The sequence below is a fragment of the Pleurodeles waltl genome, chromosome 11 (assembly GCF_031143425.1).
Source record: "Pleurodeles waltl isolate 20211129_DDA chromosome 11, aPleWal1.hap1.20221129, whole genome shotgun sequence".
In the NCBI taxonomy this organism is placed as follows: Eukaryota; Metazoa; Chordata; class Amphibia; order Caudata; family Salamandridae; genus Pleurodeles; species Pleurodeles waltl.
The window spans coordinates 919,599,720-919,624,458 of NC_090450.1; the positions used below are offsets into that span (position 1 = coordinate 919,599,720).

Genomic DNA, 24,739 nt, shown 5'->3' on the forward strand with positions numbered 1-24,739 from the left:
CCAGCTAGTGGAGATGCCCGCCCCTCCAGCCACTGCCCCCACTTTTGGCGGCAAGGCTGGAGAAGATAATGAGAAAAACAAGGAGGAGTCACCCACCAGTCAGGACAGCCCCTAAGGTATCCTGAGCTGAGGTAACCCCTGCTGTTAGAAATCCTCCATCTTGAGATTGGAGGATTCCCCCAATAGGATTAGTATTGTGCCCCCCTCCCCTCAGGAAGGAGGCACAAAGAGGGTGTAGCCACCCTCCGGGAGAGTAGCCATTGGCTACTGCCCTCCTGACCTAAACACACCCCTAAATTGAGTATGTAGGGGCGACCCAGAACCCAGGAAATCAGATTCCTGCAACCTACACAAAGAAGAAGGACTGCTGACCTGAAAGCCCTGCAGAGATGACGGAGACGACAACTGCTTTGGCCCCAGCCCTACCGGCCTGTCTCCAGACAGAAAGAACCTGCACAGCAACACATCCGACAGGGACCAGCGACCTCTGAAGCCTCAGAGGACTGCTCTGAACCCGAAGGACCAAGAAACTCTCGAGAGCAGCGGCACTGCTCAAAAACAGCAACAACTTTGCAACTTTTTAACAATTTCCAAAGAAGTCACTCCTCCCGCTGGAAGCGTGAGACTTCACACTCTGCACCCAACGCCCCCGGCTCGAGCTCCAGAGAACTAACACCACAGAGAGGGCTCCCAGGTGACTGCAACTCCGTGAGTAACCTGAGACGACCCCCCTTTGCCCCCACAGTGACACAGTGAGGCTCCAGAGGCTCCCCCTGACCACGACCACCTGGAAAAAAGATCCCGACGCATGGACCAAGCACTGCACCCGCAGCCCTCAGGATCAAAAGGAACCAAACTCCAGAACAGGAGTGACCATCAGGCGACCCTCTGCCTAGCCCAGTCGGTGGCTGGCCCGAGAAGCACCCCTGTGCCCTGCCTGCACCACTAGAGTTTGCTGTCCGAAGACGCAGGAACTTACCTGTTGGCAGACTGGAAACGGAGCAACCCTGTTCTCCATAGGCACCTATGTGTTTTGGGCCCTCCTTTGACCTCTACACCTGACCGGCCCTGTATTGCTGGTGCAGTGACTTTGGGGTTGCCTTGAACCCCCAATGGTGGGCTGCCTATGCCCAGGAAACTGAACTTGTAAGTGCCTTACTTATCTGAAACACTAACCATTACTTACCTCCCCCAGGAACTATTGATTTTTGCAGTGTGTCCACTTTTAAAATAGCTTATTGCCATTTTAACTAAAACTGTGCCTGTTACTGCTCTAATTCAAAGTTCCTTACTTACCTGTGTGGAGTACCTTGCATTTTATGTATTTACTTCAAATCTTGAATCTTGTGGTTCTAAAATAAATTAAGAAAATATATTTTTCTGTATAAAAACTATTGGCCTGGAGTTAAGTCTTTGAGTGAGTGTTCCTCATTTATTGCCTGTGTGGGTACAGCAAATGCTTAACACTACCCTCTGATAAGCCTAATGCTCGACCACACTACCACAAAATAGAGCATTAGCATTATCTAATTTTGCCACTATCAACCTCTAAGGGGAATCCTTGGACTCTGTGTACACTATCTCTCACTTTGAGATAGTATAAACAGAGCCAACTTCCTTATTGGTGGATCAGCAGTGGGGTCTAAGACTTTGCATTTGCTGGACTACTCAGCCAATACCTGATCACACGGCTAAATTCCAAAAATTGTCATTAGAAACTGATTTTTGAAATGTGAGCTATTTTTCTAAAAAATGTAAAGTCCTGTTAGGGCCTTGTGTAAGTCCCTGTTAGCATTTCTTTTAGAGTTTAAAAGTTTGTATAAGTTTGGATTTACGTTCTAGAAGTAAGTTTTAGATTCTTAAAAAGTATCCCAACTTTTAGGGTTATAATGTCTAGCACAGATGAGATGGTGGTGGCACTCAACCTCACCCCATACCTGCATCTAGGGATGTCAGAGTTAGGGACTCTCTGTAAGTTAAAAAATATAAAGACTAGGTCCAACCCTACCAAAGTAAAGCTCCAGGAGCTTTTGGCAGAGTTTGCAAGGGACCACCCCTCTGAGGACAATCCTACAGATAGGGAAATTAGAAAACAGGAGGATGATTGCACTCTGGTGCAAACTTCCTTAAATACTGGCCTAATATAGAGGGGGAATCGAAAAAAAACATCCAAATATCTCTTGGGTAATATTACGTGATGTTAGGGAGTATTATAGAGCATGTACCCTGCCTTTGTCTCATTACTAATTGTAAGAGGGAAGGCACAATGGGTCTTGAATGGTATCTCATAGAAACTAAATCAGTGGGGACATTTATTTTAGTGTGCTTGCTACCAATGGAAACAAAATAGAAAGTTGAAGTAGTTATTCACTCGGTTTCGTAATAGGTTGTGCAAAAAATGTTTAAAAGACAAGGTGAATGTGCTTTCCCCACAAGGAATATTACTTTGGTGGAATCTGGATTTGAAGGTTAATAACTGTATGTGTTTCTGGAAAAGGTGACCTGATGCAAAATCATTGACATAAGTGATGTGTTATGCCGCAGGTTGGTGATACGCCCCCGGTGTCCCATTCTCGTGTCACGGGGAGGCCCGTGGTCCGCTTTTTGGTGCGTCGGGCCTGCCGCAGGACGTTTGTACACCTGCAGTGTTCAACTATTGCTCGGCGGCAGGGTCGGACAGCCCGAGATCGGGCTGCGGATCTCACCACGGTCGCAATGTGCTGTTTCACGTCACGCCTAGCCCCATCAGTTGATGAGTTTTTTTCTGAGAATGATTCTTTTTTTAGTGTGCAACAAACCTATGTCCCCACCTAAAACAACAGGGTTTAAGCCTTTTAGGAACTGTTGCAAACAAATGTCTGACAGGTCACTCTGAGAAGTGCCTCTGGTGTTTACCCTTGGGGGACAACTCCAAGTGCCGTAAGGATTATGCCCCTCTAAATCCGAATGTGATCTTGGAACGCAAAGTGAAGTACTTCGCTGAACACCGAAAGAAGTCATAGAAGTCCTGCTCCCATTCAAGTGCGAGGGGTGGACTCATTCCCCCTCGTGAGGTCATTCCAGCGACAGCTTCTCAGCATGATCTAACCAATTAGTCAAAGTGAAAGGACAAGAAGTCCAAGTGGGATTTGTCCCAGTCTTAAAACTCTCAATATGAGAAGTCCTGTGGAATTCAGGATGCTTCTTGCTTGGTCTTGCTCCAGGTCTCTCACTGAGGAGCCCATTCTGCAGCTCACCCCGATTTATCCAAAGTTCCGAGGGCTTCAGCAATGTGGCAATAGAGTAAGGTTTTTAGAGAGGCCACAGTGAAAATCTTTGACACTGTTCAAACTCCCTCTGGCGCACCTTTGACCTCAGGGATCCACAGTAGCCTTTAGTTTGGTTACTACCAGTGGGTCTGCCATCAGCATCATTTACATCTCCTGAACCTGTCTCATGTTGTGCTCTGTTACCAGAATGGACTTCGAATCCAGCGTCAACATCCATGCCAGTCCCCTTGACATCAACACCTTCCTTAATGGTGACTCTGTCTCATAGACCTTTCAAACTCAAAGCTAAATTTGTCTCAGCCCTGACTGGGGCTGAGACACAGCCAAGCCAATTGGATTCAGATAGAACTATGGCCCTCATTACGAGTTTGGCAGGCGGCGGAGGCTGGCTGCCAAACTCGTACTGCCATCTGACCACCAGTGCGGGCAGAACAGCGCCGGCCCTATAACAGGTTTCCTGCTGTGCTGTTTACGCACACCAGCCCAGCGGGAAACAGGGCCTTAAGATTGATGCCAACTCCTAATCGAGCTGGCGGCAATGTTGTGGTGTGGTGGGTGCAACAGCTCCCTCCGCGCTTTCCACTGCATGTAATTCGGGCAGTGAAAAGTGCGACGGGGCTGTCCATGGGGGGTCCTAAGGCCCCAACACCTCATTCTGCCAGCCTTTCCATGGTGGTTCTATCGCTATGAAAAGGCTGGCAGATTGGGGAGTCATAATCCCCGGGGCGGCGCTGCATGCAGCCCCACCCTGGTGGATTAGAACCAAGATTGCCAGGCTATCGACTGGCGGTGTCGGCGGTGGAACCATGGTGGCTCCGCCGCAGTTGTAATGTGGCGGTCGGACTGCCACAACCGCGGCGGTCCAGCTGCCACTGCGAGACTTGTAATGAGGGCCTATGACCCTGCCTCAGAGCCGTTCACCAGTGCTCCAACAACTTTTCAATTCCAATTCTGATCAGAATCAACCAGCCTTTGGTGATGACAATGGAGATGATGGATACTATTTTTCCGCAGATTATGATGATGACAGCCTACTAATAAACTTACAGAAGGCAAGTGGGTTGAACGCTTCCCCGGACATTGCACTGTGTTCTTCCTCAGGGCCTTCAGTGGAAGAGATTGCCTCTTTTTCTGTTGTAATAAGACTGGTAGCGGAGGTACTAGACTTAGAGTTGTCAACTTTAACTCACAACTGATGTATTAACAGAAGTTCTACAACCTGAACAAACTTCTCTGAGGCATTATTTCCATTGAATGAGCCCTGACTGACTCCCTAATGGGCGCTTGTCAAAGCCTTGTTCCTGCCTGCCGATGAACAGGAACATTTCCAGATGCCACAGGCCGGTGCCAGGCGACCCTGATTTGTTTTGCACTGCACCATACACAAACGTTTGGTGGTTCAGGCTTCCACCAGCAGGGTTAACCCCAATTCATTACCCACGACTCTTCCAGACAAAAATTCTAAACGAATAGAAACATTTGGGAAACAGATGTTTTCCTTGGCCAGCCCAGCTCTCTGGTCAATCAATGCCAGCTGTTTCCTGGGAAGATATTCACTTGCTTTATGAGACATGCTTAGCGAATGTGTTGGCAGTCTCCATGGAATTTCACGCCAACCAGGCTCAACTTATCCAGCATGATCAAATTCAATGTACGTTCAGGACAGGACACCACAGACTGCTTGGGAATGGCAGTCAGCACTAGCATGGTGCTGAGGCGTCACACTTGAATGAGATCCTTTGACTTCTGTTGTGACATGCAGGCCTCTTTGCTGGATTGAATGGCTCTTGCCTGTTTTGTGAGAAAGCTAATTCAGCGCTGAAAAGACTTCAAGGAAAGATGGGCTACGCAAGTTCCACAGGCCTGTTTACCCATGCGAGTCAGTGCCTTCTACAATTTTGCCCCTTTCAAGGCTACTCCAGATAGCTGGCGTACCAACAATGCCAAAAACTAACTCATCCACAGCAAGCACCCAAGTCCTTTCAAAGAGGGATCAAGCAGACAGTGGCCAAACCACTAGGGGTAGCAAACTTCTCAGTTCCCCACTCCTTCGGCATCCGCTTCGGAACCATTTTACTATGTTCTTAGTGCCACATGACCACCATGCAGAAGGCAGGATCAAGCATTTCCTTCAAGGGTGGCACAATATAACATCATACAGGAGAGCCCTTCAGATTCTCCAACACAGCTGTTCCCTTTTCAACCATCTGTACTTTCTACCCATATCAGAACATCTTTCAGAGGAGCACCTGTCCATCTTGCTCCAAGAACTGCAGGCACATTTGACAGTAGAGATAGTCCTGGCCCTAAAAATAGGGACTAGCTGTTACTCCCACTATTTCCTTATGGTAAAAAAAGGATGGAGGCTTTCATCCTATTTTAGATCTCCAGCCTCTGAACGCCTTCTTGCAGAAGGAGTAATTCAGGGTGTTCACATTGGCCCAGGTACTGTCTGCCCTGGATCTAGGTGACTGGATGGTGGCTTTGGACCTACAGGATGTCTACTTTCATGTGCTCTTCCTGCAGTCCCACAGACGCTACTTGTAGTTCAAGGTGGGCCAGAAGCATTTTCAGTTTGTCATGCTTCCCTTCAACCTCACCAGTGCCCACGATTGTTGGTTGCAACATACCTACGGAGGTCGGGGATTCCAGTTTTCCCCTACTTCGATGAGTGACTGTTGAAGGTAATCTCACCAGACAGTTGTAAACCACCTCCAGATGACGACAAACCTCCTGACCTCAAAGGGGTTCACTATCAACATGCCAAAGCCACACCTTACTCCCTTTTAGAGGCTCCTCTTCATTGGACCAATCCTGGATATGAAACAGTTTCTGGTGTTCCTGATCCAGTCTCTGTCCTGAGTCTTAGTGACAGTGGCTATGAGGTTCCTGGCTCCTGCAGCCTGCTCTTCAGCTATGCCAGATGGCATCTGTAGGCTCTGCAGTTAAACCTGAAGGCTCAGTGGTCCCAGCACCAGGGGAAGCTGTTGGAATCCATTCAAATTTTGGAGAACACTGCAAAAGGCCTACAGTGGTGGCTCATCCACAACTGGAATTGTAGCAGACCCCTCTCCATGCCCTACCCAGAGCTGACAGTAGTGACAGATGCATCACTGTTTTGCTAGGGATGTCATCTGAGAGAGGTAGAGATCAGAGGTTTCTGGTTTCCAGAAGAGACCCATCTCCACATCAATCTCTTGGAGTTGTGGTCAAACTTAGGGCATCAAAAGCTAGGTGATGGATAGAATGCTTGAATTAATCTCAGCCACTGGCAATTGCTCGGCTGCATCCCAGTCCATTGTTTTTCAAGATTGATTTGCATATGGTTAGGTGCAAACTTAGGTGCAATGGGTGCACAATAATGATGGACTGGGATGCAGCCACCGAGTGGTTATCAGTGGCTGAGATTAATTCAAGCATTCCATCCATCACTTTTTTGTATACTTTAGTGTGTTGCCCTTAGTGGACAATTATGATGAGATGTGGGTCCCCTGCACACTGTCTCATTTGAACCAAGCTATATCTGGCTGATGAGCCCCAGTTAGGGTGAAACCAGTCCTGGGTTGCTTGTGTTATGGTTCAGGGGAGACCTGGCCAGGCAGTTCGGGCTAACTGTTCCCCCTGGAGCAGGGTCAAGACTGATTTGCATATGGCTGGGCCCATCTGAAGTGGCATGGTGTGCAAAATAATGACGAACTGGGATGTAACCTGATTGCCAGTGACTGAGATTAATTCAAGCATTCCATCCAGAACATTTTTTTATAATTTAATGTGTCATCCTAAGTGGGATGGGTATGCCTAGACCTCTATCCCGTGCAAACTGTGTCACTGGAATGAAGCTATACCTGGTTGATGAGCCTTAACTAGAGCAAAACCAGTCCTAGGTTGCTTGTGTTCTAGTACAGGGAGGACTTGGCCAGGCTTGACTTTTCCCACTGGAGCAGGGTCAAGACTGGTTTGCATATGGCTGGGTCCAATCTGAGGTGACATTTTGTGCACAATAACAATGGACTGGGATATGACATGAGTGAATCAGTAGTTGGGATTAATGCAAGCATTCAATTCATCATTTTTTGTATACTTTAGTGTGTTGCCCTTAATGGGATGGGTATGCCCACATGGGGGTCCCGTGCACGCTGTTTCACTGAAACTAAGCTATACCTGGCTGGTGAGCCCTAGCTAGGGTGAAACCGGTCATAGGTTGCTTGTGTTCTGGTTCAAGGAGGACCTGGCCTGGCAGTTCAGCTGACTGTTACCAATGAAGTAGGATCAAGAGTGATTTGCAATATGACTGGGTCCAAACTGAGGTGGTATGGTGTGCAAAACATTAATGCATGGAATGCGGCCCGAGTGATTACCAGTGGCTGAGATTAGTTCAAGCATGCCATCCAGAACTTTTTGGTATACTTTAGTTGGTCACCGTAAGTGGGATGGGTATGCCTAGATGTGGCTCCTGTGCACATTGTGTCAGTGAAATGAAGCTATACCTGGCTGATGAGCCCTAACTAGGGTGAAGTTGGTCCTTGGTTGCTAGTGTTCTGGTTCAGGGATGTTTTGGCCAGGCAGTCTGGGCTGGACTTTTCCCATTGGAGCAGAGTCAAAACTGATTAGCATATGGCTAGGTCCAAACTGAGGTGGCATCATGTGCAAAATAATGATGGACTGAGATGTGGCCCAAGTTAAGAATAAGTCAAGCATTCCATACATTATTTTTTTTTTATTATTTAGTGTGCCTCTCAATGTCTGCAATATTTGTGGAGTTTTCCTGGCCAGGTAGGCTAGATCAGAATTTGTGGATAAGGGAAAATGTAATGCAGAAAGCTCACACATATATCACTACATACAGATTATGTTCTATTTTGTGGTGGGCCAACTGGCTTATACATGGGACCAGATAGCATACACTGAGAATTCTAAAATGCACATATGTTGTGGGTGAAATTGCACAAGTCTGCTACAGCTCTTCTATCTGGGGTGAAAGAGAGGAGCTTTGCCTGGGCCATACTCCTCCTATTGCCACCTCTTAGTGCCAAAGAAGTATGGAAGTGTGGAAATGGATCTGGTGTACAAACTGAACAATTAAATATAGTAAACTAAAGGTTATCTATAAATTAAAGAATTCTTAAACAACTCCTGTTTCAAGATTACATATATACAGTTCATATATCTACAACACACACCTTCAGCACCTAAAATATTGTGACATATCAGTGGTAACTATAATGGTCTTGTAAATGTTTTTAAAAATGTGTGGGGTCTTAACTAAGGCTTTGCACTCGTGCACCTGCACAGCCTTCAGTAAATCTAAACCTCGGAGTAGATTCTGTGCAGTCTTGGCAATCTTCCCCAGTGGTATGTTATTTTTTGGAAGGTTTTTATTTACAAGAGCAGGGGGGCAATGGGTAGGTTGCTACTCGGTGTAAAGCACTTCAAGACCTCGTCAGAGGTAATAAGCGCTAAATAATTACAATTAGTTCACCTTTGTATTCTTCAGTAATAGATTGATCACTTGGCTCCCACTGCACGTGCCCACGGAAACCCCAGTGGAGCGGGCAACGGAAGTTACTGGCACCACTGGAATTACGAGGGTACATGCCACCCCCATGTTCACATGGCCGCCTGCTTGCGCGCACTCCTTCACGTCATGAACTGCAGCTGCAGAGAGAATAAACACATTAATGTCCTTTCACCCCTTTTGCAGCTCTATTTAAGCACTGTCGAAGAGCAGTAGCTCACACGTAACTGGCACGCGCGAATCTAACCATATATTTGTATCCTCCTAGTCCTGTGAAAGAGTCTCCCATCTTAACTTAGTTTATTCCAAAACATGCTTTTTCTTGGAAAGCAAGCGCTTCCAAGCGTCCATAACTCGTTCTTCACTCACAGCTGCTCAGACACTTGCTATTCAATGCTGAGGTTTTTTTTTTGTCTGGCGTTTTTCAGTGCCGACAATAGTGGAGGCCCCAGCGGGTTTATCCCCCCTCTTATTAAAATTCAGATCAGCTCGTGCTCCAGGCCGCAGGTTTCCCACAATGCCGCAGCCTCTCTCAGCGCCTCATTCATGCTCGGGCGTTTGTCGTTCACTCCGAGTCCCCAGCAGTCTCCGGCCTCAAAGGCAACGCGCCCGGTGTAACGACAGAAGTCCCTGATTGTATTAAAGCCGAGAAGTCGAGTATTAAAGCACTCGAGGTAAGTGAAATGATGAATTTTCGGAATTCGAAGGCTAACCCTTTCAAGATTTTTTGGTTTTGAAATTAAAAACAGAAACCAATCATTGAGGGTGCTGATGCAGCAAACAGTCAGCAGAGTGCTAAGAGACATACAAATACGAATTGCATTTATTTCTGTAGAGAATATTTGAATCTGGAGTTGCTGAATCGCCCCATGTAGACACGACGCCATGTTTGTAGTCTTGAGGTTTCTCCTCTAAATTCATTGTTATTGGATGTGTATGTCAAATACAAAACAAACAAACAAAACCCTAGCTAACAGCTCCCAGAATGCACTAATATGTTAAAATAAAAGCCATAAATTGGAAAGCGGTGCCATGCCGACATTTATTCCTGTTTTCAGAGATCTAAAATTATTGCATTTCAGGAGTTGCCAACTGGCTTTTAAATAGAAGCATTCTGGGAGTGGTATATACAAACCTATAAAAGGCAAAATATAACTACAAGTCTTGATATGTTGGCTGAAAAGAAAGTAATAGTCCGATTACTTACCAGTAATCTTCATTACCTCACGCCATGTCGTCTCAGTCAGTGTGTTTGCAGTGTAGGGATTTTCCCCTACAAATCATTGCCATCAGGTGTGTTAGTCTAATTAAGTCACCCAGAATGTGATTGGTTGCCACTTGCAAACACGGGACTGGGAAACACAGTGTCGGTGATCGCAATGGTTAAGATAGTCACCCTGTAGAAAGGACAGTATGTGAGGTGGTAGTTAGTAGTAGTTAACTACGTTCCTAATTACATGGATCGGTTGACAATTCTGCTTGTGAAAGTTTCCCAGTTCCATGTGTGTTGTGAAACTCTAGTTCAGTTGTTTTTATTTGAATTCCCGAACTTGTAGTCCTGTTTTATAATGTAATAAACAGGAGTACAAGTGCCAGAATTGAAAGAAAAAAACCTGAACTGAGCAGCTCATCATGCCGCGACCTGGGAAACTTGGCAGGACTGGCTAATGCAATCTTGTTCTTTTTCTATTTGCATTCTGGTGTTTGTAGTACTTGGTTTAGAATGCAAAGCAAATCTAAATCAGCGCTGTCATGGTTTATTTTGTCATAGTCTGTATGGCCACATATTTGCAGAATTCTGTAATGTACACTATTTCTGGTCTAAGAACTCACTTATGAAACAAAAACGAATACAAGTATCAGAATGCAAATTAAAAACAGGACTAAGTGAACTACTCTCGTCTGACAAATGATCCCTCTGCAGCCCTATAGCTTTGTTAGGGTTATCATATGACGACATATGCCGTGGACACAGTATTTGCAGTCCTGGGCTTTCAACCACAATACCAGTGCATTCTGGGATTTGTAGTCTTGGTTTAGTTCAGTTGCACCTATTTGACTTTAACACCTGAAAAAGGGAAAATCCAAGACTGTAAAAATTGTTCCCTCAGATTTGTATTGTGTCATCACCTAATTGAACGGTACTGCCAAGTTCCCCCAGGTCCATCTGTGACTACCTGCTCCAGTCCAACTTTTTAAATTGCATTTGGGACCTGCAGTCCTCGTTTTAATAGCAAAAAGAGGATACACAGTACAGAGTTCTAGGCAGCAGCAAATAGTTCATCCAGTTCCAAGTCTGCCAAGTGTGGAGCCAATCGCAGACCCAGTCAAAGAGTTCCTAAGCCTTCAAGTGTGGAAGCTAAGATAGATTCTTTGTTCCAGCAAACGTAGGTTAGGTAAACGGGGGAAACTAGACAAGTATAATCGGGTCACTATGGGCTAGAATTACTAAGCATTTCAACCATAGCAAGCGCTCCTATTCGGCATTTGCGACCATTGGTATGCGTTTTCTTATTTACTAATATCATTTTGGGAATCTGAAAAGTTTTCTGCCTCCTTGGTATCTGGAAGGGGTATGTCATAAGCACCCCTTTCAAATGCAGAGTTGGCATCTAATGTATCAATGTTTTGCACCACAAATCCAGTCACAAAAGTTTGATATTTTACTGACACCTCAAAGGAGGTGGCAACCCATTCCGAAATGTGAATGTAAAAAACGTTTGTTTAAGAGGAGGCAGTAGTCTACAAAATAAATACATTAAAAAACCTTCCTTTTAAACACATCACAATAAAGACTCAGAAGCCTTTTTCCACTGACAAACAACAACTTTGCAGACTGGACCATCTGACAAATCAGTTTAACTGGCCTTATTCATTTCTTTCCACTCGGTCATTTGAATACCTAATGCCAGTTTGTTCTGGAGCGGGAACTCCTTTATCTTTCTTGTACCAGGGAACACCGAGTTACAAAAGACGTGTGTCTGAATGCAAGCCCACCACGTGTACAGCCTTGTCCTTACTGTTTTCAACGGTTGCAGAGATGTATCAAGGGACATTTTCCTGATCCTCTGTGACATCATCTCTGACCTTAAGTACATTCTGTCTATGTCGAATCGCCAGGCAATTTTGCCTATCCACTCCAACAGTTTTTTCATGAATGATCAAGACCTGTTTTCTATTGGGTGCTCCCCACCCACATTCCTCGACATTGGTTCAGTAGGCTTGTTAAGTATACTGCAGACTGCAGGTATCACTCTCTGGCCCTGAGAATGTAGATACAACTGTTTCTAACAGGAGCCCATCTATAATGGCTGCAGCGCAAATTGTGCATGAGATAGAACTGTTTCTAACAGGAACCCATCTATAATGGCTGCAGCGCGTATCGTGCATGAGATAGAACTGTTTCTAACAAGAAACCATCTATAATGGCTGCAGCGTGTATCATGCACAAGATATAAATGTTTCTAAAAGGAGCCCATCTATAATGGCTGCAGCGCGAATTGTGCATGAGATAGAACTGTTTCTAACAGGAACCCATCTATAATGGCTGCAGCGCGTATCGTGCATGAGATAGAACTGTTTCTAACAGGAACCCATCTATAATGGCTGCAGCGCGTATCGTGCATGAGATAGAACTGTTTCTAACAAGAACCCATCTATAATGGCTGCAGCGCGTATTGTGCATGAGATAGAACTGTTTCTAACAGGAGCCCATCTATAAAGGCTGCAGCGCGTACTGTGCATGGGTGCTTGAGCCAATGTTGCAGCTGCTGCTACCTAAATAATTTCCCCCTCCCCGAGCTGCAACTCGAGCAATTCGTATGGGAGACCATCTCCAGCCCTGCAAGTGCCACACATTGAGGGGTCAGACTAACGCAGGTCATTAATCACTCCCGCATTGGAACATTTTGTCACACAATTCTGGGAACTCCTCTGAGCTCAGCAGCAGTCGTTCTTTGTTTGCCACCAAGTGGAGAAAGGTAATAATATGTCAGTGTGCAGAGAGACTTTTGACAGCATGCAGCTGCCATAAAAGTCAGCAGTCTGGGTAGATAAGGTCGAGGAAAAGTTGACTGTTGTCATGGTTACTCAAGAGATTGACAGCTTCATTCACAATGTGCACTATTTTACGAGACTGTTGCTAGAAGGTCCCAGCCCTCTGCAGATGCACCTTGGTGCAGGCAAGAACATTTGAACAAAATTAATGGGGCACACACTTCTAGAGCTTCATATCACGACAAAGGAGTCACTTTCTGATATGTATCTGATTATTATTAATATTATGTTAGGGATTTTTGAACATGGTTTTAATCACAATTCATTTTCCCTCCAAGCATCACACATAAGGCATGGACTTTCACACAAACGTACACTGAAACCCTGACAATGTCACTCGCATGCATTTTGAGAACTTGGAAGTTATGCATATGTGCATTTATGTGGCAGTCTTATTCCCTTCACATCCTCGCCATTATGTTCAGTGATCCTTTTCTGGACAGTGAGAATTGTGGGATGACACGTATCAGGATGAGTTGGGACAGCAAAGTGGTCAGAAACATTTGTTATCACCATGGCTTCCCACAATGTGCTAGTTATCTAGCAGCAGTACAGGTCTCTCGTCCATAGGCATCCACAGCATATCACACACAGCTGCACCTGGCACTGCACGGTCAATGTAGACACCTAGCTTGTCAAATACTCTTAGCATCCATTCGATAATTGTCCTTAGGTTTGCCACCATTTAATATTTGGCCCAGTCTTGGAAACCCAGACCAGCCCTACTTCTTCGAGCTTTCACCAGTTAGGCAGAGACCCACAGGAGGTTGCCCTGCTAGACAGACCGCAAGAGTTTCTGCAGCGGTCCCTCTAGGACACCTTTCTCAATCCTAAAGGGTAGAGCTTGAAAGAAGTACATCAGGTATGGAATGACATTAATCTTAAAAGCCTGATACGTCCCCACAAAACACATACAAAAACTGCTGTTTAACCACAAGAATGTATTAGGTCAGTGGTTCCTAAGCTGTGGTCCAGGGACCTCTGAGTGTCCGCGAAGCCTTCTGAAGGGGGTCCGCGACTGCGTAGAAAATTAAATAATATTAACAGATTAGGGCCCTAGCTTTCAGTAATGACTCAGTGGAGGGGTCCCCGGATTCCAATAATGATTCAGGGGAGGCCCCGGGTTCCAGTAATGATAAAGTGGGGGTCCACAGAAGTCAAAAGGTTGGGAACCACTGTATTAGGTGTATTAGCCCTCCAATCGTCAATGTCATATGGATCTCTAGATATGTCATTGACATTTCTACAACAGAAAAGAGATCATGCTCATAAGATCTGCTGTGTCATCTGACCCCAGTTTAACTGTTAGAAGTTCAGACTTTTACATGTGGACTGGTGCATAATATTAAAATAAGGCATAAGCACATAGCACTTGAATCTGTAACTTTAGTAGCTGAATATCTGTAATAACAAATATAACCCTCTATATAATACCCCCTCTGAAAGCACAGAGAGGGGTAGAGAGACTGTAGAGACATGGAGATAGAGATGTGAGATAGAGATAAGGTTATGTGAGAAGTGAAGTCTATAAAGGGAGGTCAGATGGAAAAAAACAGTGAGGTAAGGGAGAAGGATGAGATCGATAGAGCCAAGTGGGAAGAGAGGCGATCAAGAGTGGTAGATATAGATTTAGGCATAGAGAGTGATAGAGAGAGACCGGGTCGTGGGCGAGAGGTTAGTTGAGATCAAGTTGAGTGAGGTATATGCAGACTATTTAGAAAGTTGTGTGACTGACAAGGGTGAGGCAGAGAGAGCTGAGAGAGCAATATGGGATGAAGATACATAGAGAATGAGAGGTTAGGAGGAAGGGTGAAGGTAGAAGAGGCGAGGTGAGTAAGGAGAGAGAATTGACACTGAAAGATTATTTTTCAGTTTAATTGCTACCAACTGCTTGAGAGTGTCTGGGTTCAGTTTGGGCAGGCTAGACATGCAGATGAAGGGCCAGATTGACTATTTTTTTTGATAACTACCAGATTTAAAGGTCTCCTCACAGAGTGGCCATATAGCATCTCGAAGGGACTAAACCCAAGTCCCTTTTGAGGCACCTTCCTGTAGGCAGACAGAAGGCATGGCAAGAGGACGTCCCACTTCCGCCTCAAGGGCTCTGACAGGCCCATAATCATGCCTTTCAAGGTGCGGTTGAATCTCTCAACCAGGCCATTACTTTGGGGGTGGTAAGGGATGGTGGAACCTGTAGGATACCCCACACTCCTTCCACAGAGACTTCATATATGTGGATATGAAGTTGGTACCCCTATCAGATACCACTTCCTTGGGGAACCCCATGCGGGTAAAAACCCCAATCAGGGCACGACCCACCACAGGGGAAGTGACTAACCTTAGAGGAATGGCTTCTGGGTACCGGGTGGCATGGTCCACCAAGACTAGGATGAACCTGTTGCCCAACGCTGTGTTAGCGTTCAAAGGCCCCTCTCAAAGGGAGTACTAACCACAGGTAAAGGTTGGAGGGGAGCCTTACATTTCCCCCAACTCTTGCCACTTGACTGACAAGTCTGGCAAGACCTGCAATGTGCATCTGAGTGCCTGTGCATTAGGGGCCAATAAAAGTGGGTGACAAGCCTCTCAAAGGTCTTGTCCTGCCCCAAATGTCCTGCTAAAGGCACATCATGAGCCAACCCCAGTTGGAAGGCCCTGAAGCACTGGCGTACCACCAGGACATGGGCTGACCATGAGGAAACTGAGACCACCCCCCCATTCAAAGGGAACCTGTGCCACTCTGCACAGGCGCTCTGAGTTGTCCACTGCAACTACTTGGTGAAGTACCCGGGGATCAATCTGCTCTTCAGACACCAGCTGACTCCTCACTGTAGTCACACTGGCTCCTGTGTCTCTCAGAGCCTCCACCCTCTGTCCATTGATGGTCACCCACTGCCTACACTTCTTAGTGATCGCAGGCATGAGGGTTCTCTGGACCATCTCACTGTCCCCTAGTGAGACAAGGGTCATCTCAGCTGGCTTCCAACCATCTGGAACCAACTCCTCCCCAAGCGCTACACTGGCCAAACCCTGGGACGGCGCACCAGTGGGTGCCGGTGTACTTTTGGGGCATTTGGGGTCCCCCCTCACATTACCTACCTGGTCACATGCGTAGCACTTACTTGGGGGACCACCTGCCACTGGCTTCCCTTTGGAGAACCATGGCTTCTTCTCACTGGGGTGTTGGGAATCCTTACCCTGGGAATCAGTTTGGGGCCCCATCAGAGAACTCCCCCTTGTTTACCCTTACCCCCCCTTTCATGTGAGAGGGACCCTGCCCACCCTTGGCGTGGTCTCCCCCCTACCTCTTCTGGACCCTGGTGCTCTCCCAGCGGTCTGCTTCCTGCGCAAGCTTCCTGGGGTCAGTCAGCTTGCTGTCAATCAGGTGCTGGCGCAGCTCTGGAAAACATAAACTGTACTAGTGCTCCCAAGCAATCAAATTGTAAAGCCCCTCATACGTAGTTACCTTACTGCCCTTCACCCAACCATCCAGTGACCTGCAATAAGAATCAACACATTCCAACCATGTTTGGGATTCCTTCTTCTTGTAGGACCTAAACTTATCCTTATACTGCTCAGGGGTGAGACCATACCTTAAGAGTAGGGCATCTGTCATGATAGTGTAGGTGAGATTCTGAGCATCCCCTAAGGCTGTCAGTGTATTCCTCCCCTCTACCTCAAAGTGCTTTCACAGACCCACCCCCCAATGAGCTTCAGGGACCAGATTCATATGGAGAGCAGACTCATACCCCTTAAACCACAAGAATATGTCGTCCTCGCTTTTATAATCCTTCACAAAATCTTTAGGAATGTGCACCCTCCTCTCAGGCTGCACTGTTATGTGGCTGCCACCATCCCTACTAGACTGGCTCCTCTGATCCAGCTCCCTTAAGCTGAGCTCATGAGCCAACAAAAACCTTTTCTCCTCAATGGCCATCCTCATTTTCTCCAACTCCTTCTGGTGCTCCCTCTCTGCCTGTCTGTCTTGCAATTCTTCAGGGGTCAGACCCGTAGATGAGACAATGCTACCTGCCCTGGAGACCCTTTCCCTGGATATAACAGGCCCACTCACAATACCATTGTGTATGGAATGCTCTTTCTCCTCCTCCTCTGTGTGCCCTTCAGTGCTCTTGGCTGTCTCCCAGGCCCTCAGCACCTTTTGCAGCTCCTCCTTCTTGGATGAGCTCTTAATGGGACAGTCAAAACTTTTACAGAACTGCTTTAACTGAGCCTTGGTATAGCTTTCCAATTTCTCTAGGTCAAAAGCAGCTCCAACTGATGTATCTCCAGATTGGGACATGGTGAAAAGTTAACAAAAGTGCAACGTTCCAGAAGGCAGAAAACAAGTTCCTAAATGAAGTTAAGAAATCATTCAAAGATTACCAGAAAAATGGATGTAGGGGAAAATCCAAGCAAAAGAGAAAAATAAAAAATCCCAAGACAAGCAGTATGTGGTCACGTAGTGGTCTGCACTCAAAACAGTAGTGTACACTTAATCACTGTATGTCAAGTACAAATACAAGTCCAATCTCATCCGCTGATCACCAGTGTTAGAAATGGGGTCTTTGGCTGGCAGTCCAGTTACCCCCTGTCCAAGTAAGGACCCTCACTCTAGTCAGGGTAAAAGAGAATCACCCTCAGCTAACCCCTGCTTACCCGCTTGGTAGCTCGGCACAAGCAGTAGGCTTAACTTCAGAGTGCTAGGTGTAAATTATTTGTACCAACACACACAGTAACGTAATGAAAACACTACAAAATGACACAACATAGGTTTAGAAAAATAGAAACTATTTATCTAAACAACACAAGACCAAAGCGACAAAAATCCACAATACACAAGTCAAAGTATCACTAAAAATGCAAAAAGAGTCTTCATGTAATTTTAAACACACACTAACACTGTTAGCGTGAAAATGTACCTTGTGTGCGTCAAAAATAACCCTGCACGGGTGGGTGTGCGTCAAAAAGGGCTTGCGATGCGTCAATTTCACTCACGAGCGAGACCTTGCGTCGTCTCTCCTTTCGTCGGGTCAGGGCGCGTTGTTTCTTCTCTCCGCAGGAGAGCGATGCATCGATCCGGTCAGTACTCTCAGGTCCAGGCAGGCCTTGCGTTGTTTTTACACGCCCAGCGGTGTTTGCGTCGGAAATCCAGCTGCACAATGATCCAAAAACCATGCTGCGCAGGTTGCGATCTCACCAGCCTCTGTCAGCGCTGCTATGCGTAATTTCTCCAGCCCCGGGCGTCAATCTTCGGGTCGCGTTGCAGGCTAGCGTCGATTTTCAGCCGCAAAGCCGGTAGTGCATCGATTTTTCAGACGCAGATCGGAGTCGCATTGATCTTTTCACTGCACGGCGTTCTGTGCGTGGATTTCTTCCTCTTAAGCTGCCAGGTTCTCCTTTCAGGGTCCCAGGAACTGGATGGGCACCACTTGGCAGGGTAGGAGTCTCTCCAGAGACTCCAGATTCTGGTAGAGAGAAGTCTTTGCTGTCACTGAGACTTCAAACAACAGGAGGCAAGCTCTAAATCAAGCCCTTGGAGATCTCCACAAGATGGAAGGCACACAAAGTCCAGTCTTTGCCCTCTTACTGTGGCAGAAGCAGCAACTGCAGGATAGCTCCACAAAGCACAGTCACAGGCAGGGCAGCTCTTCTTCCTTAGCTCTTCAGCTCTTCTCCAGGCAGATGTTCCTCCTGGTTTCCATAAGTGTTTTAAAGTCTATGGTTTTGGGTGCCCTTCTTATACCCATTTTCTCCTTTGAAGTAGGCCTACTTCAAAGCAAAGTCTCTCTTGATTGTGAAATCCTGCCTTGCCCAGGCCAGGCCCCAGATACTCACCAGGGGGTTGGAGACTGCATTGTGTGAGGGCAGGCACAGCCCTTCCAGGTGTGAGTGACCACTCCTCTCCTCCCTCCTGGCACAGATGGCTCATCAGGAAATGCAGACTACACCCCAGATCCCTTTGTGTCACTGTCTAGTGTGAGGTGCAACCACCTCAACTGTCAAACTGACCCAGACAGGAAATCCACAAACAGGCAGAGTCACAGAAATGGTATAAGCAAGAAAATGCTCACTTTCTAAAAGTGGCATTTTCAAACACACAATCTTAAAATCAACTTTACTAAAAGTGGCATTTTCAAATTGTGAGCTCAGGGACCCCAAACTCCACATGCCTATTCGCTCCCAAAGGGAATCTACACTTTAATCATATTTAAAGGTAGCCCCCATGTTAATCTATGAGAGTTACAGGCCTTGCAACAGTGAAAAACAAATTTAGCAGTATTTCACTGTCAGGACATATAAAACAAATTACTATGGGGGTCATTCTGACCTCGGCGGTAAAAGGCGCCTACCGCCGGTCAGAAATCCTCCATAATCCCGCCGCGGTCGCGGAAACCCGCCACGGTCATTCTGACCCGCAGAAGGCAAACCTCCGAAAATCCGACCGCCACAACAGACCGCCAGACCAGCGGTCGGCGGAAAGGTGGAGGTGACCAAACCTCCACCGCCACGCTAACAGAAATACGCCCATCCCATTACGACCCACGAATCCACGCGGCGGTCATTCAAACGCGGTATTCCATTGGCGGGACACACCGCCGCGGTCAGAATACACACAAACGAACAAAACTCAGCCACATTGGACGATTTGAATCCCACACACCTGATACACATACACACACCACTCCCACACACACAATACAATATAAAACACACACCCACATCACCCACAAACCCCTACGCTAAAAAATTCGTCAAGAAGGCAAGAGCGAGACACCAGCATCCAAAAAATAACAGCCACAGCCACTCAACACCATCACCCACACACTATCCACACACAAAACAACACACACCACCACACTCAACTCACTTAAATACACATACTCCACCCCACACATCATACACACCACCCCATGGCACCCCAAAGACAACCCCGCTTCACAGACGAAGAACTCAGGGTCATGGTGGAGGAAATCGTTCGGGTAGAGCCCCAGCTGTTCGGCACACAGATACAATACACCAGCATTGCCCGGAGGACGGAGCTATGGCAGAGGATTGTCGACAGGGTGAACGCAGTGGGACAGCACCCCAGAAATCGGGAAGACATCAGGAAGCGATGGAACGACCTACGGGGGAAGGTGCGTTCCATGGTATCCAGGCACAACATCGCCGTGCAGAAGACTGGCGGAGGACCCCCACCTCAACCCCCACAATTCACATCATGGGAGGAGGAAGTCTTGAACATCCTGCATCCTGACGGCCTCGCAGGAGTCGGCGGAGGAATGGATACTGGTAAGTTGAAGCTTCAATACTGCTTCCCCCCCACCTGCATGCCAAATCAGACCCCAAACCTCACCCCCATCCTCGAACCCCACCCTCACCCCCACCCCCATCCTCACCCCCACCCTCACCCCCACCACCATCCTCACCCCCACCACCATCCTCACCCCCACCACCATCCTCACCCCCACCCCCAGCACACCTATTCCCCGCCAATGTCTCACCATCACAACCCACACATCCCAAAACCTAGGCCTGCATGCGTCCACTAAGCATGGACACCCATCACCAAAGCATGCCCAATGCATATACACATCCCCCCCACAAGCCACCCTCACCAAAGCCCCCACACACGAATGCCAGCACTTGGGGACACGAGAACCCACAGATACACCCATATGCCACACATTGAAACTATAACCATACCTCTATACCCCTGCAGGACCCGACCGTCAACACACCGCGGCGGAGGGGCCAGAATTCTCCACACCCCCCACCCAAGAGGCCGTCAGCGATGACAGCAGCTCTGTCGACCTGGACACCGATGACCAGCCCGGACCATCGGGGACCTCTGGACAGTCGGTTCCCCTCACACAGGCCCAGGCCACTACAGACCCAAACCCCTCTGGGAACACCAGCAAAGCTCCCACCCAGCGGGCCCATACCTCTGTCTCCAGGGCGCGTCAATCTGCGGTGTGTCTACCACTACAGGGCACCCAGGATAACCCACCACCCCAACAACAACAGGGACCTGGGGGCAGTGGTAGTGGGCACACCGGCCAGGGGGCAGAGGCCCAGGGAAACAGGGGAACTCGGAGGGCAGCTGTGCGACAGGGGGGGGAGGAGAGGCCCAGGGAACCCACTCTCCACGAGGTCCTCACCACCATCATGGGAGCATACAACCGCTCCCAGGAGACGATGGCGACGGTACTGGCCCGGTTCCAGGAGATCCAGGCGCTGCAGGAGGAACACTATCGGGGGTACAGGGAGGACATCAGAGCCATCAACACCACCCTGGTTACCATGGTAGGGCTGCTGCAGGACCTCGTCAACAACAGGGCGGACACTGAACAACACCCAAGGGCCCCTGCCACTAGCCTGGACCAAGAACAGCCAACCACCTCCGCCGGCGCTAGTGGACAGGAGGCCCCCGCACAGCAGCAGCCCACCAGACCCCCACCTCCTGCAGGAGAAGAACCACCCCGCAAGAGGGCCCTGAGATCTCGCAAGAAGACAGAGTAGGATGTCAAGACCCCCGCCAGCAAAGGATACCACCTGATGTCATCCCACTGTCCCACATTGTCACCCTGTCCATCCTTGAACTGCCCATGCTCCATCTCTCCACAGGCCTCTGGACAATGCACCTGTGTGACTGTTACTCTGGACTCTGCCATGGACATTCCTTCACCATAGCCCCCACCCACTTGAAACCACCCATCCCATTTTGAGCACTTAAATAAACACCTATTTTGCACCAAAATATCAGGAGTCTGGCTGTGATTTCAATAGATTGTAATTGACATGACAGTGCAAATATGTCCTTGTACATGGTGAAGTCAACAAACAGCTGCCACAAAGCTGTAGTCCATGGGGAAACGAAGCACAGGACTCTTAGTGGGGACCCCAGATCTGAAATAGGGAGGGAAAAGCCAAAACTCAGTCATCATACACTGGGGCAAATAGACAGGCAGCAGAGATGCTGGAGAGTAGTTAACATTTACTAAATTATCTTTGAAATGTTACCTGTGTCCTATTGGAAGTACTGTTCAATGATTCTGTCCCTGTTGTCTGTTTCAGCCCCGTCGTCTTCCTCCTCGTCACTCTCCTCAGGTTCCACCGCTGCCACAACACCACCGTCTCGACCATCCTCCTGCAGGAAAGGCACCTGGCGGCGCAAAGCCAGGTTGTGAAGCATGCAGCAGGCCACGATGATGTGACACACCTTCTTAGGTGAGTACATTAGGGATCCACCTGTCATATGCAGGCAGCGAAACCTGGCCTTTAGGAGGCCAAAGGTGCGTTCGACCACCCTCCTAGTACGCCCATGGGCCTCATTGTACCGTTCCTCTGCCCTGGTCCGGGGATTCCTTACTGGGGTCAGTAGCCACGACAGGTTGGGGTACCCAGAGTCCCCCACTAGCCATACACGGTGTCTCTGTAGCTGTTCCATCACGTAAGGGATGCTGCTATTCCTGAGGATTTAGGCGTCATGCACTGACCCTGGGAATTTGGCATTTACATGCGAGATGTACTGGTCAGCCAAACACACCACCTGGATGTTCATTGAATGGTAATTTTTTCTGTTCCTGTACACCTGCTCCCTGTCTCTTGGGGGAACCAAAGCCACATGGGTCCCATCAATGGCACCAATTACGTTGGGAATATGTCCAAGGGCGTAGAAATCACCCTTCACTGTAGCCAATTCGCCCACCTCAGGGAAAATGATGTAGTTCCTCACGGATTTCATCAGGGCAGACAACACTCTGGATAACACCTTCGAAAACATGGGCTGAGACATCCCGGAAGCAATTCCCACGGTTGTCTGAAATGACCCACTTGCCAAGAAATGGAGTACTGACATGACCTGCACCAGAGGGGGAATCCCTGTGGGTTGGCGGATGGGGGACATCAGGTCGGGCTCCAGCTGGGCACACAGTTCATGGATAGTGGCACAGTTAAGACGGTAGGTCAGGATAATGTGGCGTTCTTCCATTGTCGACAGGTCCACCAGCGGTCGGTACACGGGAGGATTCATCCGTCTCCTCGCCCAACCCAGCGGACGGTGCCTAGGAAGGACAACATGGAGCACACAGTCAAGCAACCCACAGGTACGTACTCACAGCTAGCACAGTATACGATTCTCTATGCAGTGAATGGCGTGTCTGAGTGGCTATGCAAGGCCTAGGCCTGTGTGACGCAGTTGAAATTGAGCCATGTGGGCCCTGGAAATGGCGGCTGCCTGACCTGTGAAGTGTGACAATGGGATGTGAGGTCAATGCGCTGGCGTGGCACACCGCGGCGGGCGGCGGGCGAAGACCGCGGCGCGAAGCCGCATTGGTTAACATTGAAGCCTATGGGTTTCAGGAGCCAATGGCGAAGGGCGCCGGCAGTGGCGGGACGCACCGCCGCGGTACGCACCGCCGCGGACGTGACCGCCATTTTCTATCTACTTATCCACTTGCAACTTGAACTTTCACAGGAGAGGACCTATACTGCAAGTGTTGCTGTGACCTCGGTCTGGAAGGGACAATGGCTGCTGCGACTGGGGAAAGGGCCCCTGCCTTCACTGGAGAGGAGTTGGAGAAACTTGTGGATGGGGTCCTCCCCCAGTATGCGCTACTCTACGGTCCTCCAGACCAACAAGTGAGTTTAATTCAATATGGATTTGGGGCCACTGGCTGGCTTGGGGGCCTGGCGGGGATGGGGGGCATGTTGGGCATGGCGGGGGGGCATGGCGGGGGGCCTGGCGGGGATGGGGGGCATGTTGGGCCTGGCGGGGGGCCTGGCGGGGATGGGGGGCATGTTGGGCATGGCGGGGGGGGCATGGCGGGGGGCCTGGCGGGGATGGGGGGCATGTTGGGCCTGGCGGGGGGCCTGGCGGGAATGGGGGGCATGTTGGGCATGGCGGGGGGCATGGCGGGGGGCCTGGCGGGGATGGGGGGCATGTTGGGCATGGCGGGGGGCATGGCGGGGATGGGGGGCATGTTGGGCATGGCGGGGGGGCATGGCGGGGATGGGGGGCATGTTGGGCATGGCGGGGGGGCATGGCGGGGGGCATGGCGGGGGGCCTGGCGGGGATGGGGGGCGTTGGGCCACTGGAAAGGAAAATGCTGAGAAACTTGAACGTGGTATTTCTCCCTCCCTGTACGTGTCACATAGGTCCGCGCCCATGAGAAGATCGGGATTTGGCGTGCCATCGCCAAGGAAGTCCGGGCCCTGGGGGTCCACCATCGACGGGGCACCCACTGCCGCAAGAGGTGGGAGGACATCCGCCGCGGGACCAAGAAGACCGCCGAGTCTCTGCTGGGGATGGCCTCCCAACGTAGGCGGGGTGCCTGCCGTCAACTGAGCCCCCAGATGTTCCGGATCCTGGCGGTGGCCTACCCTGAATTGGATGGGCGCGTGAGGGCAGCACAGCAGACACAAGGGGGTGAGTACAAGCATTATCTACTCTGTTGTCGCGCAGTGGAGGTGTCTGGGTGGGGGAGGAGGGCTGGGGGTCCCCCTAGGCCAGGGCGATATCTGTAGGCTGGGCACCCCCGTAAGCCCCTGTGTCCCCAGCCACCACCCTCAGTAGTTTGTCAGTACAGCCATCCCTGGGCTGTGTCATCCATGGGTGCAGTTGTCAACTCTAGGCGTGTAGGGCATGTTCCACGGAATGCGTAGCGTACCCCAAGTGCGCAACTTAGTGCAGGGGGCATCTGTGTCTGTCATGTCCGCTAACTGTACCGGAGATCCATGTACTCAATATCCCTTTATTTCTCTCTCCCCCCCCCTTTTTGTTTGTCTTTCTGTGCTTGTGTGCATCAGCATCATCAGGCGGAGGAGAAGTGGCATCGGGGCAGGAGGGAGCTGCATCTCACATGGCCCAGGAGGGCCATGCCACAGAGTCAGACTGGACCAG

General features: G+C 49.0%; 1 protein-coding gene across 1 annotated transcript in view; it reads left to right on the plus strand.

Moving 5' to 3' along the window:
* The first annotated feature begins 9,265 nt into the window (after positions 1-9,265).
* Positions 9,266-24,739, plus strand: part of B3GNT4 (UDP-GlcNAc:betaGal beta-1,3-N-acetylglucosaminyltransferase 4) — a 75,611-nt gene continuing 60,137 nt past the window's right edge. Inside the window, exon 1 of the mRNA XM_069214930.1 lies at positions 9,266-9,458. The gene's annotated coding sequence lies outside the window, so the exon portion shown is untranslated. The remainder of the gene's footprint in view (positions 9,459-24,739) is intronic.